The 18395-nt window shown below is 40.8% G+C and overlaps 1 protein-coding gene and 1 pseudogene across 1 annotated transcript in view; one reads left to right on the top strand and one right to left on the bottom strand.

The window, feature by feature from the left end:
- LOC114546103 (zinc finger protein 721-like) overlaps positions 1-18395 on the top strand; it is a 1066380-nt gene that overhangs the window by 169444 nt on the left and 878541 nt on the right. The gene's annotated exons all lie outside the window — the stretch shown is intronic.
- LOC114546086 (zinc finger protein 208-like) overlaps positions 1-18395 on the bottom strand; it is a 110600-nt pseudogene that overhangs the window by 78005 nt on the left and 14200 nt on the right.

The raw sequence follows: 18395 nt of genomic DNA on the forward strand, positions 1-18395 counted from the left end.
TTCAAATGTTCAAATGTTATCAAAGGGGGCGTGGCCTGAGTATAAGTGGGCGTGGTCATATTATAGGGGGCGGCTTAGTATCACATGTAGACCACACATGATGATGATGATGATGTTTGTCATATAAGGCAGATTTCCTGGTGCCAGCGGGGGGCGCTATGACCAAAAGTCAATTTTGGCCTGTAGGTGTCCTCAGGGTTGGACTCCTATGAATCCTGAAAAGTTTCGAGGTAATCGGACAACGTACACTCGAGTTACACCCACTTCCTGTTTCGGCGGAGAAACGCACAAAATGGCCGCCCTGCCACGGCCACGCCCTATGACGAAAAGTTTTTCTTTTAACAACTTCTCATTTTTAACTTCTTAAGATGGCACAGACCGAGTTTGAAGTTGATCGGATGAAATCTCTAGGAGGAGTTCCTTAAAGTACGACATGTGGAAATGGCCAAAATCGCACTAATTTCTAACATTTAATTCAAAATGGTGGACTTCCTGTTGGGTTTAGGGTATGGCTCTAATGACGTTTTTTGTACATATTCAGATGTTACATATGTGTACCAAGTTTCGTGAGTCTACGTTAAACGCACTGCAGGGGCTCAATTTTCTTAACTTTCTAGGGGGCGCTAGCGAGCCATTTTTGTGCGCCTATTCCCGAAACCCTTAAAATACGTAAATTTTCACCAGACTTGATGCGACCGCCAAATTTGGTGAATTTTGAATATATTAAGCCCGTCAAAAAGCCAATTCATTTGACGGGAAAATAATAATAGAATAATTCCTTCAGTTTCAATAGGGCCTTCACCGCTGTCGGCGCTCGGGCCCTAATAACGAATAAGCACTTAATGGCAAACTTTGCAAACTTAGCATCCATTCCTCGTCAGCCACAGTCAGTCAAAAAAACTTAAAACACACTAACACTAGCCCTACTAAACGTTAGGTCCTTGGTAGGAAAATCATTTTTAATCAATGATTTTATTATTAAGCACAATCTTGATTTTATGTTTTTAACTGAAACCTGGTTGGACCATAATAACAGTGCTGCGGTTCTAATTGAGTCAGTCCCCCCTAACTTAAGTTGTATGAGTGAGAATAGAGTGAATAAGAAAAGAGGTCGAGTCGCCATTTTGTTTAATGACTCATTCCAATGTACACAATTATCTTATGGAAATTTTGCTTCTTTTGAATATGTGGCTCTTCAGCTAAGATCCTCCCCTCAAGCTATACTTATAAATATCTACAGGCCACCTAAATACTGTGCAAACTTCTTTGACAATTTTAATGAACTGCTGTCTATAATCTGTATTAACTTTGACCGTGTAATTACTGCTGGTGATTTCAACATTCATGTTGACAACCCCCAGGACCGAGGAACCAAAGAACTGTGTTGTGTTTTTGAGAGCTATGGACTGACTCAGCATGTGACACAGCCCACGCACAATAAGGGGCACACTCTGGACTTGATTATCTCAAAGGGTCTAAACATTTCCAAAGTTGTGGTGACTGATGTTGCTCTCTCTGATCATTCCTGTGTTTTCTTTAACGGCACTATCTCGGTGCCCAAAAGTGTTAAAACAAAGTTAATCAGAAAACGTTATATCACTGAAAACACCAGTGAATCATTCATTCAGCTTTTCTCCTCTACACCCACCCTCTCAGGGGTCTCAGTCACTGAGCTTGTAGATAATTTCAACTGTAAAATTACGAATGTTATTGATGCTATTGCTCCCACTAAGGTCAAAGCTGTCTCTGGTAAGAAAAGATCTCCATGGAGAAATTTTATAGTGGTGAGAACAGAAAAAAAGAGTGTCGAAAAGCTGAACGCAATTGGCGAAAATCTAATCTCCAGGTCCACTATAACATCTATAAAGAGAGACTTCAAAATTTGGAACTAAGGAATGCAAGGCGGTCCTTTTTCTCTGACATTATTGCCAGAAACAATAATAATTCACGTGCTTTGTTTGCTACTGTCGATAGATTAACCAAACCTCCAGTACCAGTAGCATCTGAACTGTTGTCTACCAAGGCTTGCAATGACTTTGCCTCCTTCTTCACAGACAAAATCCAGAAAATTAGACAAACAGTCAGTGCTTCCATATCAAGTACAGGATATGTGTTGTCACAGTGTTCACACAAAACAAAATCAAATATGACCCAATTTCATGCGATCAGCCATAACAACCTGGAAGACATTATACAACATCTGAAAACCTCCTCCTGTTGCCTTGATATTCTACCAACGGGTGTTTTCAAAAATGTTTTGAAATTGTTTGGCTTCTGATCTTCTAAATATTGTAAATACATCTCTGCTCTCAGGTATCTTTCCACAGGCCCTAAAAACTGCAGTCATCAAGCCACTCCTAAAAAAGAACAATCTAGACACGTCACTAATGAGCAACTATAGGCCGATATCAAACCTTCCATTTTTAAGCAAAATCATAGAAAAAGCAAAAACAAGTCAACCTTTTCTTATCACTAAACAACAGTTTTGATGCCTTCCAGTCAAGTTTTCGACCACACCACAGCACTGAGACGGCTCTTGTCAAAGTCTTTAATGACATCCACTTAAACACAGATAGTGGCAAAATTTCAGTCAAATATATACAAATATGACATGCAGAGTTCCCCAAGGCTCAGTTCTGGATGTTATGGAGCGTACCACGGGGCCACTACGTGACAAACCCTATGGAGCGTACCACTGGGCCACTACGTGATAAACCCTATGGAGCGAACCACAGGGCCACTACGTGACAAACCCTATGGAGCGAACCACAGGGCCACTACGTGACAAACCCTATGGAGCCAACCACAGGGCCACTACGTGACAAACCCTATGGAGCCAACCACAGGGCCACTATGTGACAAACCCTATGGCGCGTACCACGGGGCCACTATGTGGCAAACCCTATGGAGCGTACCACTGGGCCACTACGTGACAAACCCTATGGAGCGTACCACGGGGCCACTACGTGACAAACCCTATGGAGCCAACCACTGGGCCACCACGTGACAAACCCTATGGAGCCAACCACGGGCCACCACGTGACAAACCCTATGGAGCGTACCATGGGGCCACTATGTGACAAACCCTATGGAGCGTACCACTGGGCCACTACGTGACAAACCCTATGGAGCCAACCACAGGGCCACTACGTGACAAACCCTATGGAGCGTACCATGGGGCCACTATGTGACAAACCCTATGGAGCGAACCACGGGGCCACTACGTGACAAACCCTATGGAGCGTACCACTGGGCCACTACGTGACAAACCCTATGGAGCCAACCACAGGGCCACCACGTGACAAACCCTATGGAGCGCACCATGGGGCCACTATGTGACAAACCCTATGGAGCGCATTTCACGGGCCACTACGTGACAAACCTTATGGAGCGAACCACAGTGCCACTATGTGACAAACCCTATGGAGCGTACCACTAGGCCACTACGTGATTTAACCCTATGGAGTTTAACCACAGGGCCACCACGTGACAAACCCTATGGAGTTTAACCACGGGCCACTACGTGACAAACCCTATGGAGCGAACCACAGGGCCACTACGTGACAAACCCTATGGAGCCAACCACAGGGCCACTATGTGACAAACCCTATGGCGCGTACCACGGGGCCACTATGTGGCAAACCTTATGGAGCGTACCACGGGGCCACTACGTGACAAACCCTATGGAGCGTACCACTGGGCCACTACGTGACAAACCCTATGGAGCCAACCACAGGGCCACTACGTGACAAACCCTATGGAGCGTACCATGGGGCCACTATGTGACAAACCCTATGGAGCGTACCACGGGGCCACTATGTGACAAACCCTATGGAGCGTACCACGGGGCCACTACGTGACAAACCTTATGGAGCGAACCACAGGGCCACTATGTGACAAACCCTATGGAGCGTACCACGGGGCCACTACGTGACAAACCCTATGGATCGTACCACTAGGCCACTACGTGACAAACCCTATTGAGCGTACCACTAGGCCACTCCGTGACAAACCATATGGAGCGAACCACAGGGCCACTACGTGACAAACCCTATGGAGCGAACCACCGGGCCACTACGTGACAAACCCTATGGAGCGAACCACGGGGCCACTACGTGACAAACCCTATGGAGCGAACCACGGGGCCACTACGTGACAAACCCTATGGAGCGTACCACGTAGGGTTGGGTGGTATCCAAATTTTTATACCGTCAGACCTCCCTATTTTACCGTGGTATACGGTATTACCGTGACTAATTAAAAATGATGACCCAAGGCTCAGATGGCATCACCAAACGCACAGTTCAGAAACTGAATACCAAACACTAATACTGAACCAATAATAACGTAACAAAACCTTACAAAAAACGACTTTCTCCTCCACACTGTCACGTGATGACAACCACACGTAATTATATAAATTATATTTCGTGCAGTGCAAGCGGGGCAGACGTGTGCTGGGGGGCAGCAGCGTGTGGACAACTGCTCACTAAACCCTAAGACTCGCTTGCGAGTGTTTTTGCTCGAAGAACTTGCTAGTGGCACAAAGTACGACAAGAACTCGAAGAGGCATACCTAAATCACCAATGCTATAACATATTATTTGGGCAAAGATATGATGTCATACACACAGTGGATAAAAAAGGCCCCAAGAAGCGTCTGAATGACCTAGGCAAATGGTACCAAATCCCATCCCTCACCTATTTCTCACAGGTAGATATCCCACAGCTTTATAAACAGGTAGATATCCCACAGCTTTATAAACAGGTAGATATCCCACAGCTACAGCTTTATAAACAGGTAGATATCCCACAGCTTTATAAACAGGTAGATATCCCACAGCTTTATAAACAGGTAGATATCCCACAGCTACAGCTTTATAAACAGGTAGATATCCCACAGCTTTATAAACAGGTAGATATCCCACAGCTTTATAAACAGGTAGATATCCCACAGCTTTATAAACAGGTAGATATCCCACAGCTTTATAAACAGGTAGATATCCCACAGCTTTATAAACAGGTAGATATCCCACAGCTTTATAAACAGGTAGATATCCCACAGCTTTATAAACAGGTAGATATCCCACAGCTTTATAAACAGGTAGATATCCCACAGCTTCATAAACAGGTAGATATCCCACAGCTAAAGCTTTATAAACAGGTAGATATCCCACAGCTTTATAAACAGGTAGATATCCCACAGCTTTATAAACAGGTACATATCCCACAGCTTTAAAAACAGGTAGATATTCCACAGCTTTATAAACAGGTAGATATCCCACAGCTTTATAAACAGGTAGATATCCCACAGCTTTATAAACAGGTAGATATCTCACAGCTTTATAAACAGGTAGATATCCCACAGCTTTATAAACAGGTAGATATCCCACAGCTTTATAAACAGGTAGATATCCCACAGCTTTATAAACAGGTAGATACAGTGGGGGAAATAAGTATTTGACCCCTTGCTGATTTTGCAGGTTTGCCCACTTATAAAGAATGCAAAAATCTACAATTGTAATCATATGTACATTCTAACAGTGAAAGACAGAATCCCAAAGAAAATTCCAGAAAATCACATCATATGAATTTATTAAAATTGATAACCATCTGATGAGGAAAACAAGTATTTGACCCCTGGACAAACAGCAAGTACAAGAGTTAGTCTTTTCTTTAAGACACAGCCCCAATACCTGTATAAAAGACACCTGTCAACACCCAAACAACCAGCATCCAACATCACCACCATGGGCAAGACCAAAGACAGGACATCAGGGACAAGATTGTTGAACTGCACAAGGCTGGGATGGGCTACAAGAGAATCGGAAAGCAACTTGAGAGAAAAGATCAACTGTCGGTGCAGCTATCAGGAAATGGAAGAAGCACCACACCATAACCTCCCTTGGTCTGGGCCTCCACACAAGATCTTGCCTCGTGGGGTGTCCCTGATCATGTTAACGGTGAGGAATCATCCCAAAACCACAAGGGGGGAACTGATGAATCAATGAAGGCATGGGACCACAGTTACAAAAAGAAACGGTTGGTAAACTACAGTCATGGATTGAAATCCTGCAGCGCACGCAAGGTCCCCCTGCTCAAGAAGAAACATGTACAGGCCCGCATGAAGTTCGCCATTCACCACCTGGACGACTCAGAAGGAAGAAGGTGATGTGGTCAGATGAGACCAAAATAGAACTTTTTGGCCTCAACTCAACTCGCCGTGTTTGGAGGGCAAAGAACACCGAGTACAACCCAAAGAACACCATCCCCACCGCCAAGCATGGTGGTGGCAACATCATGCTTTGGGGGTGCTTTTCAGCCAAGGGGACGGGACAACTCGATATTGAGGGGAGGATGGACGGGGCCATGTATCGTGGAATTCTGGACCGACATCTCCTTCCCTCAGTGAGAGAGCTGAAGATGGGTCGAGGATGGGTGTTTACAACGACCCTAAGCACACCGCCAAAGCAACAAAAGAGTGGCTGAAGAAGAAGCACATCAAGGTTCTGGAGTGGCCTAGCCAGTCTCCAGACCTGAACCGATTGAAAATCTTTGGAGGGAGCTTAAAACAGTTGCCAGGCGACAACCTCGGAACCTGAATGATTTGGAGGCTGTCTGCAGGGGAGGTGGGCCAACATCCCTGCCGAAATGTGCACAAACCTTGTCACCAACTATAAAAACCGTTTGACATCTGTGCTGGCCAATAATGGCTTTTCTACAAAATATTAACATGCTGTTTGTAGGGGGTCAAATAATTGTTTTTCCTCATCAGATGGTTATCAATTTTAATAAATTCATATGATGTGATTTTCTGGAATTTTCTTTGGGATTCTGTCTTTCACTGTTAGAATGTACATATGATTACAATTGTAGAATTTTGCATTCTTTGTAAGTGGGCAAACCTGCAAAATCAGCAAGGGGTAAAAATACTTATTTCCCCCACTGTATCTCACAGCTTTATAAACAGGTAGATATCCCACAGCTTTATAAACAGGTAGATATCCCACAGCTTTATAAACAGGTAGATATCTCACAGCTTTATAAACAAGTAGATATCCCACAGCTTTATAAACAGGTAGATATCCCACAGCTTTATAAACAGGTAGATATCCCACAGCTTTACAAAAGAAGGTGCAGGCAGACTTTGTAGTCAGATAGATTGAATATTTTTCATCCACGACCAATCTGTGGTCCAACCGCACTACGGAGCCATATATAAGTCTCACTGTGTACTATATTAGAGCCCGGACCGATGTTAGGCATTTTCCAAACTATCGGTCCGATAAATTAATATTTAACCCTTCAACTTTTTTTTGCTGTTATTGTGTTTTTGTTCAAAGGACTTTAAGTTACATATCTTAAGTTTGTATTTTTATACATTTTATTAATCAGAAGTTTAATATATTTTGATATCCTCTGTTCTGTTGTGACAATAAAACAAACTAGTTTATTTTTAAACTGCATTATATTATTTTAGTGAGGACTCATAAACAACTACAAATAACTAATTTTAGGGTAATCGGTTTATGTTTTGTTATGCGTTTTATAATATTCATCTTTTTGTCAATATCGTGCATCCCTAAACGTACCACACTGGCATATGCCATCAACAATGCAGCTGAAGTGGGCAGCATGTACCACCAGGGGATTTCCTTATGTCTATACTGCCACCATAGACTGTATACTTATACATATATTTTTATGCCTATACTGCCACCATAGACTGTATAATTATACATATATTTTTATCTCTATACCTCCACCATAGACTGTATAATTATAAATATATTTTCATGTCTCTACCTCCACCATAGCCAGTCTGACTAATCAATTGGTAGCAAGTCAACAATAGCCATGTTTGCTCATGTTAACGCTAATACTTTGGGTACATCTGCAAGAATATATTAGCCTAGAAATCTAGACTACCCTAGTGGCAGCAAATGTCATTTTCAGCCAGGGTCGTCTAGCAACTGTTGGCTTGGGAGCTGAAAAACCCAAACTCTAGTCAGGCCAATCACATTGTGTATAGAGTCGGTGGGCGGGGTTTAACATAATGACGGCAGAGTTGCGATGGTTCAGTGTGAATTCCCTGCTACTTGAAAACAAAGAAGATGGCTGCTGCTGGCGAACGGCGGTATTTGGAATCGGCTTTGGCCGCGACTCTGGAAGACTTGGAGTTCAGCTTTTCTTTGAGAAGAGAACAAAGAACGGCTCTGAAGTCATTCTTAAAAAAGGAAGATGTGTTCGCAGTTTAAAGTTTAATCTATCAACTAGCTATGCTACCTTCTTCGTTGCTCTGCCTGGTTGTAGAGCTATCCTACTGTGTGCAAAAGGAATTTGAAAGACAACCGTTTATCCCTTCCCTCGGATTGAGCCCTGCCAATGGTGAGTTCCCAGACCCAACATCTGGATGTGGGGCTGGCTGGTCAGGCTAAGAATATATATAATTACCTAACTGTTTGTCACAGAGCATTGCCTAACGTTACCAAGTCCACCTGCAATTAAACGGTGTGCCGATGGAACACAACCTGCCCAGGTTGGTGTAGTGAGAGGCCAGTGGAGCCAGGGGATCAGCATATGCTGCTGGACCACAGTGGCGGACCATCAGCCTCTTTTTGATCTCGGCGCTACTGTTATTTAGAGTGGTTGTTGTGTCCTGAACACTGACCTTAACATCCCTGGTATCAGAGTCCCAGTCTGCTGCTGGTCTCCTGGGGACCTCGTTGGTATCAGAGTCCCAGTCTGCTGCTGGTCTCCTGGGGACCTCGTTGGTATCAGAGTCCCAGTCTGCTGCTGGTCTCCTGGGGACCTCGTTGGTATCAGAGTCCCAGTCTGCTGCTGGTCTCCTGGGGACCTGGTTGGTATCAGAGTCCCAGTCTGCTGCTGGTCTCCTGGGGACCTCGTTGGTATCAGAGTCCCAGTCTGCTGCTGGTCTCCTGGGGACCTGGTTGCTCCGCTGCTCCTGGTTCTGGTTGTCCTCCTCCATTCCTCTCAGATCTCCACTGGGGCTGCTGGACTCACTCTGGATTCTGTTCAGTCCAAATCAAAGCATGCAGAGATATTGAGGATCTGCTGTCTCCTCTCGTTCTCCTCACATCCACACACAACTAAGACAACAACAAGAGAAGCTGTTAGGATGACTACCAAAGACTTGACAGAGTCAATGGAGTCTTCTTCAAAGCTAGTTTACTTGCAGCAAGGAATCTCATTGAGGAAGTGGTTTAAAGTACTCCGGATGAGGCACAAAGAAGAACTCTGATGCACAGATGGATAAGTTTCAGTCTTTAAGTATAGACATTATGTACCAGACAGGTGGGTAGAAAAACAGGAATCATCAGAAAAGGAAGCTGTGCAACACAGGCAGCCCCAACCCTGGGCTGCTCGATTATGGAAAGAATCATAATCATGATTATTTTACACCGTTACTCATTGACTTTTGGAAAGACGTTGTAGTTACTGAATTTAAAAAAACAAACAGTGAAAAGGTAAAATAAATCAACAGTGAAAACAGCTTGAACTGGGACTTTTCCCGTATTTTTTCTCCATTCAGAACACAGGACAAAATTAAGATTTGACTTGAAAAACATAGTCCTTTTTCTCGATTACTCTGTTTATTTTTATTTTATTACATTTATATAGCAATATATAATATCCGGAGCACCCGGAGAAAACCCCACGGGGAGAACATGCAAACTCCACACAGAAAGGCCTGGATTCAAACCCAGAACCTTCTTACTGGGCCACCGCGCTGCTTTATTGGGATCGTTAGGAGCAGAAATGGTGATCACGATTAATGATCTATCAATTGTACAGCCCTACCTCAACCCTGGCATGTGTTGTCTCTGCCTAGAGACCTGATCTGTGTTGTACCTGAACCTATCGTCTCTGATTCATTCTTGTGAGTGAATGTAAATCCATGCAAAGAAAACGTGGGAATTATAAAATACAACTCAGATTTGGCAGCTCATCAGGCACAGGGAGAGTGTAACTCCTTCAGCAGTAACATACCATGACTCCTAGAAGCTAACATACCATGACTCCTAGAAGCTAACATACCATGACTCCTAGAAGCTAACATACCATGACTCCTAGAAGCTAACATGACTCCTAGAAGCTAACATGACTCCTAGAAGCTAACATACCATGACTCCTAGAAGCTAACATACCATGACTCGTAGAAGCTAACATACAATGACTCCTAGAAGCTAACATGAAGCTAACATGACATGACTCCTAGAAGCAAACATACCATGACTCCTAGAAGCAAACATACCATGACTCCTAGAAGCTAACATACCATGACTCGTAGAAGCTAACATACAATGACCCCTAGAAGCTAACATGAAGCTAACATGACATGACTCCTAGAAGCAAACATACCATGACTCCTAGAAGCTAACATACCATGACTCCTAGAAGCTAACATACCATGACTCCTAGAAGCTAACATAACATGACTCCTAGAAGCTAACATACCATTACTCCTACAAGCTAACATGACATGACTCCTAGAAGCTAACATACCATGGCTCCTAGAAGCTAACATACCATGACTCGTAGAAGCTAACACACAATGACTCCTAGAAGCTAACATACCATGACTCCTAGAAGCTAACATACCATGACTCCTAGAAGCTAACATACCATGACTCGTAGAAGCTAACATACAATGACTCCTAGAAGCTAACATGAAGCTAACATGACATGACTCCTAGAAGCAAACATACCATGACTCCTAGAAGCAAACATACCATGACTCCTAGAAGCAAACATACCATGACTCCTAGAAGCTAACATACCATGATTAACATACCATGACCTACAAGCTAACATACCATGACCCTAGAATAACATACCATGACCTAGAAGCTAACATACCATGACTCCTAGAAGCTAACATACCATGACTCCTAGAAGCTAACATACCATGACTCCTAGAAGCTAACATACCATGACTCCTAGAAGCTAACATACCATGACTCCTAGAAGCTAACATGACTCCTAGAAGCCTAACATACCATGACTCCTAGAAGCTAACATAGAAGCTAACATGACTCCTAGAAGCTAACAACCATGACTCCTAGAAGCTAACATACCAACTCGTAGAAGCTAATGACAATGACTCCTAGAAGCAAACATACCATGACTCCTAGAAGCAAACATACCATGACTCCTAGAAGCAAACATACCATGACTCCTAGAAGCTAACATACCATGACTCGTAGAAGCTAACATACCATGACTCCTAGAAGCTAACATGAAGCTAACATGACATGACTCCTAGAAGCAAATACCATGACCCTAGAAGCTAACATACCATGCTAACATACCATGACTCCTAGAAGCTAACATACCATGACCCTAGAAGCTAACATACCATGACTCCTAGAAGCTAACAACATACCATGCTAACATACCATGGCTCCTAGAAGCTAACATACCATGAACTCCCATAGAAGCTAACATACCATGACTCCTAACATACCATGACTCCTAGAAGCTAACATACCATGACTCCTAGAAGCTAACATACAATGACTCCTAGAAGCTAACATACTAATGACATACTCCTAGAAGCAAACATACCATGATAGAAGCTAACATACCATGACTCCTAGAAGCAAAAACATACTAACATGACTCCTAGAAGCTAAAACATACCATGACATACCATGAGAAGCAAACATACCATGACTCCTAGAAGCTAACATACCATGACTCCATACCATGAAGCAAACATACCATGACTCCTAGAAGCTAACATACCATGACTCCTAGAAGCTAACATACCATGACTCCTAGAAGCTAACATACCATGACTCCTAGAAGCTAACATAACATGACTCCTAGAAGCTAACATACCATGACTCCTAGAAGCAAACATACCCTAGAAGCAAACATACCATGACTCCTAGAAGCTAACATACCATGACTCCTAGAAGCTAACATACCATGACTCCTAGAAGCAAACATACCATGACTCCTAGAAGCAAACATACCATGACTCCTAGAAGCTAACATACCATGACTCCTAGAAGCTAACATACCATGACTCCTACAAGCTAACATACCATGACTCCTAGAAGCTAACATACCATGACTCCTAGAAGCTAACATGAACTGTAAAATGAAGCAGATTGTAGATGAGACTACCTGGATCAGGTGTAGTAGCCGTTGCCACGGTGTGTTGATCACACACAGAAGAAACACAACTTCCCTTTCTCCAGTTTAATTGACAGTTGTGGGGGGAGGGGAGGATGTGTTCTACAAGGAAACATACAAACCACAAAAAACAAGTATACCTAGAATAAGGCTGCCATTAATATCACTAAATGTCTTATACAGTAGCGTACAGAGAATATCACATTCATATCAAGAAATGACTGCTGCTATATTACTCTTATAAACTACTTACACTCAAACACAGTCATACACATCATCCATTAATGCGTTGCATATCCGTAAATACACTGTTACACTGTATATTTCAAATATAATAAACACTAAACACATTAAACTGAATGAAACAAAGCCAAATATATTACCTAAACATAATGTAATATACTTCTCCTTTATATGAGACAGGAAACAGCTGTGCACGTTAATAACTCTGAAAGGCACTTAGATGAAGAAAGTGAAAATACCTCTGCACCATTACAGGAAGACATCTATAACACTATATATATATATATATATATATATATATATATATATATATATATATATATATATATATATATATATATATATGTTGCTACTTTGCAATTGAGAAAGCAGATAGCAGATGAATGTTCTGTGACACTGATTGATAAACTAGTAATAGTTACGCTGTAGTGTAATAATATACAACTGTATATAATATTTATAGTTTGACTTAAGATGGAAAATATAAACCCCTGTTGTGACTGTAGCTTGATCTGCTCTAGTGTATGTATGTATGTATGTATATATATATATATATATATATATATATATATATATACACACACACACACACACACATATACATATATATATATATATAAAGACCATCCCTCTGGAAGTAACAGTTTTTATTCTTGTTGGGTGATTATTGATTAAATGAATGACAGATTATGCCGAAAATATTTTTTGTATTACAGACCAGCATTATACTAAATATTATCTGTAGTGGGTTTTTATCGATCTTTTAGTGAAGTGAACGTTGTTGTCAAAACACACACACACACACACACACACACACACACACACACACACACACACACAGCTGGAATGCTGCTAATGCAGTCAGAGGAACAACACACGGAGCCCACCTGAAATCAGTGAGTGTCGGCGCATGCGCAGCTCAGCCTTCTCCTCGCTTTGATCTCCGTGATAAAGAGCTTTACCTGAGTGTGTGTGTGTCTTTACCTCGAGCTCTGTCTCCTCAAACGGTCCAATAAGATCAGCAGCTAACACACTACACAGCTATTCTACCGCCAGCACCGGATATCACAGGGGAACAACGGCACTTCCGCTTTCCTCCTACTCAGGGCTTTTCACAATAAAAGTTTAAAATGAAAGAAGGGCAGTGGCGCCGCCTGGAGCTCAGGAGGGGAACTACACACACACTGTTTATTATATATACACTACTGGTCAAAAGTTTTAGAACACCCCAATTTTTCCAGTTTTTTATTGAAATTCATGCAGTTTAATGTCGTATTGTACTCTGAAATGAAAACATATAACAAATGAACAATTTAAGTTAAAAAAGAAATCATGGAATCAATTTATAAACCAAAATGTATTCTAAATATTTAACTCATCAAAGTAGCCCCCTTTGGCAGATATAACCGCTAAACACACTTGTGGCATTCTTTCTACAATGGAAATCAAAGATTCTTCAGAAAGTTCTTCCCAACTCTGTTGCAGAAGTTCCCATAAATGTGTGGCCCTTGTAGGACTTACTAAAAAAAATATATATACATACATATTTTTTTTTTCTCACTGAAGGCATCAAAACTATGAATGAACACATATGGAATTATGTACTTAACAAAAAAGTGAAATAACTGAAAACATGTCTTATATTTTAGCTTTTTTAAAGTAGCCACCCTTTGCTTTTTTGATAACTCTGCAAACCCTTGGTGTTCTCTCAATGAGCTTCATGAGGTAGTCACCTGAAATGGTTTTACCTTCACAGGTGTGCTTTGTCAGGGTTCATTAGTGGAATTATTTCCCTTATTAATAAAAAAGAAAAGGGTGGCTACTTTGAAGAACCTAAAATATAAGACATGTTTTCAGTTATTTCACACTTTTTTGTTAAGTACATAATTCCATATGTGTTCATTCATAGTTTTGATGCCTTCAGTGAGAATCTACAATGTAAATAGTCATGAAAATAAAAAGGAAACTCATTGAACGAGAAGGTGTGTCCAAACTTTTGGCCTGTGTGTGTGTGTGTATACACAAGTTAGTGGGAGACTGGAACTGAGTACATTTACTCAAGTACTGTACTTAAGTATTTTCCCCCACTATATCTGAGGGAAATATTGTACTTTAGTTACTCCACTACATTTATCTGACAGCTTTAGTTCTGCTGATTCAGGAGCATTCACTGTGTGTGTGTGTGTGTGTGTGTGTGTATGTGTGATTATTTACTTGTGAAGAGCGTTGTAAGGAAACTTTTTTTTTTTTTTTTTTAAATGGGTCAGATTTGACCCGAGGACAACACGATATTAACTGTTAATATTAACAAGACAGTTTAATATCAATCAAAATGTTTCTAACAGATAATCACTTCTGTGAATAAGGAATCAATTTTAGCCCAGAATGGGGTGTAAAACTCTGTAGGAAAGCAGTCCATTCCTGGAGCTTTTTTGAGGGGAAAGTTAATAGCAGATTGTATTTCTATGTTGGTTATATCCTTGTGTAGTGCCGGTGCAACATAAAACCTTTCAAACCTGACAACGCCACCTCCTATTGAGGGTTAGGAGGAACCCTTTGAACCCTTACTATCTTAATTAGTATGTTGTGTGACCAACTCTGGTTTTCCCGTAACAGGGACAATTTACAGGACGCAAATATTGTACAAAAATAAGTTTCGTTTATTACAAAGAGTTTAAAAGATTTCCAATTAAAATGGCAATTTGACAGAATAATAAAACAATAAATTAGATGGCAGATACATGTGGTCTTACTCTCTTCAAAGTAGGAAGGTCGGGTCGGCACGCGCACACCACTCCGGGAGACAGAAAAGGAGACAGAAGGCCCAGCACCACACACTTATTTCTACACTATTCACTACAAAATATCATGCAAGTCACTACAAAATCTACAGTGTCGAGGCTACATACACACCGTAACAGAGTGTCACCCAGTGCAGTCTCACCACGAGGAGGTGACGTTGACACGGACCCAGCCTTGTACAGGATCAAACTGTGAGCATACATAAATTTAGGAGAGAAACCTATGTCAAAACTTCCATAAAAAGTATATCTAAAGATCACTTGTAAATGAAATCACAAGAAAATAATCAACCAAGGAAAATAACCAAAACGAAACAAAATGGTAAAATAACCGTAGAAAACAGTGACTGGACTGGTCCCCCTTTGAGAAAACATACATTAGTGGCCAGTCACAAAGTGTCTTGCAAATAATTTATTAGCACATTAATAGTAAAATATAGGAAAAATATAAGCCTATTTTGCAAGGACACAAACTCCTATAGCACAGTTAATGCGGGAGGAGGAGTATTTTCCGGAGCTCTACAGCCACAGCAGCTCATTTGTCAGTGGTAAACTGAAACATACAAAGAAACTACAAGTTCAAAAACGTTCTATAAAAGTAGCGCATGGCTTGTGGTGGCATATGCAACACAAAAAAAGGTAACATTTAGCTGAAATATTAATTGCTACCACATGGCTAAAACAGCTGATAGGCATTACCGTCAATCTGCCCCAGTTCGCTCCGTGAAGGACGGGAACTTGTGCCTGGCTATCAACCTAGTGGAACCAAAATCACAAATCAACCTTAAGCTGTACTTGCTCCCTAAATTACCATAGCCAAACATTTTCATACCTGGAGAATGAGGAGAATCCACACAATTGCAGTGCGCTCAGTGAGAGGCAAGGGGACTAACGACTACACCTGGTGAGCTTTTTATCACTTCCTGATTGGCAACCGGTCACATGACCGCATGCACATATCAGCTGGTTTCCCACACTTGCTAAGATCTTCAGTTTACTCAGGAGAAAGACATTTGAATAAATAAATTAAATATACTTCAGCATATGATATATAGCTAAAATTAGTTATAGTGAATGCATGTTGCACAATGCTTGTACACAGAGGCAGTTCTATCTATTGTTTTATTTACGCAGTCATCATAGGTAACATGAAATCCTAAATGTTCCCACACACCAGATTAAACGACACTGGCGCATCCTCCAGCTCTGGGCAGCCTTCCTTATCCCTCCCACCTGACATTTCTTCTAAACAAAGGTTGTGATTTATAAAAAACAAACTTGGCGGGAGAATGTGCGGTACTCCACGTAAACACTGACCCATGCGTACGCACATTTTGGAGACAAAATAAAATAGGAATTGGCGACGCAGATGGTGAGGTGGAGAACTGAAGCCAGACTGCAGAAAGTAAATGTGGGAATATTTTCAAGTATTGATGCCTCACGCACATTTTTTCACTCCATATCATCCACTTTACCATGAAGATAAATACAGCAGTGCTATTTGCACTTGTACTGAGTGATACTTGTCCCATAAACACCTCCAACTCAAATATTAAATCTTCAAATTTATCAATAAGGCTTGTTTGGATATAATATATACTTCTGTTAAATCTAGGTCTGGTATATGCCTGCCGTTTTGAAAGGTATTATTAATAAAGGTAGTCTATAGATCAGGTTTCCCTACACTGTGCGAGAACAGGCCGAAATAGTAATTTAATTTTTAGCAATTCATGAGCGTATGAGAAGTTCTTTGCTTTGTCTCCGCCAGTTGGCATGATTCGGTGTAAAGAACTGATCAGCATTCAGGAGGTGCTTTGACTATTTATGCTTAATAATTGGGCGTGTACAGGGCGGGATAAGAAGCTGATTCACGTATGCACACCTGTAGGTAATCTCTGAGTTATAAAAGGAACACTGCTTACAGATGTGCGTAAACACAGTTTTATAAATCAGAATTTTTGGCTTTTGGCCTGTACGTAAAATCAGAGTTTTATAAATGAGACCCCAGCTCTTTACACACATGATGGCTCAATTGTTTTTCTGCTAGTTATACTTTTTTAAATATTGAGCTTTTTTACATTTTTATTTTACATTAAAAGTCAATAGAACAATCTTTAAATCCTCTTCAAGAATCTTCCATTTAGGAATGCTACTCCTCCCACATCATTTACACTACAGACATCATTCAGACTTTAAACTGTTCACTAAACATTCAGCTGTTACAGTTGTATTCAGCTTCATGATATCTTTTCTGTCTGTCTGTCTGTCTGTCTTTCTGTCTGTCTGTCTGCGCCTGCCTGTCTACCTGCCTTCAAACTTTAAAATGTTCCACATCTTTTATTCATTAAGAATCTTTTTACAACTTGTAAATTCTATTTTCATTTTTTGAAAATACTGAATATATATTAATTCAAATTAAAGCCGCCAATTCAGTTTATCATCGGCTTTTTACAAAAACCTTCATACAATGTTATTATTATTCATCTTTTAAAAGACATTTATATTAATTAAAATCGTTTCCACTTTTGCACATTTTCCTACAACTTCACCTTCTTCTTACACATTGAAGCCTGTAGTTCAGCTTCTCAGAAAACCCTCAAATATTCCACTTTTTAAATCATACATTTTTGGTGTATTTTAACATTTTAATGAAATTTAAACTAATTTCACCCTCATGTTGTCCTTGGGTCAAATTTGACCCATTAACAAAAAGTTTATATATCATAAATTTGGGTTTCTTTCAACCACATTTTCCAAAAAAACATGTGGATGGTTCCATACAACCATTACTCTTCACAGGTAAAACAAATGATCATTTCACTGCTTTCATTGAATTTGGGTGTTTTATTCAATTATATAGCATCTAATAAAAGAACCGATACAGGAATGTTGAAGAAAGTGACCAAAATATTGGAAAAGCTTTAAAAATGTGGGGAGAAAAAAAAAAAATCAACATAAACATCGGAAAAATAAGCGACAAAAAAGACATATATATATATACACATATTTCAAATTTTGACCCAGAAAAACAAAAAGTTGCAGGTTGATGGGAACACAAGGGTTAAACTATTTCCAACTTTACAACATCACCTTCTTCTTACCCAAACTTTAGAAATGTAGCTTTTCAGCATTTACAAGCATTTTCTGCAGGAAATGCATCTTGTACTTACTCCCCCCTTTCTGTCCA

Source organism: Perca flavescens, chromosome 19 (assembly GCF_004354835.1).
Source record: "Perca flavescens isolate YP-PL-M2 chromosome 19, PFLA_1.0, whole genome shotgun sequence".
NCBI lineage: Eukaryota > Metazoa > Chordata > Actinopteri > Perciformes > Percidae > Perca > Perca flavescens.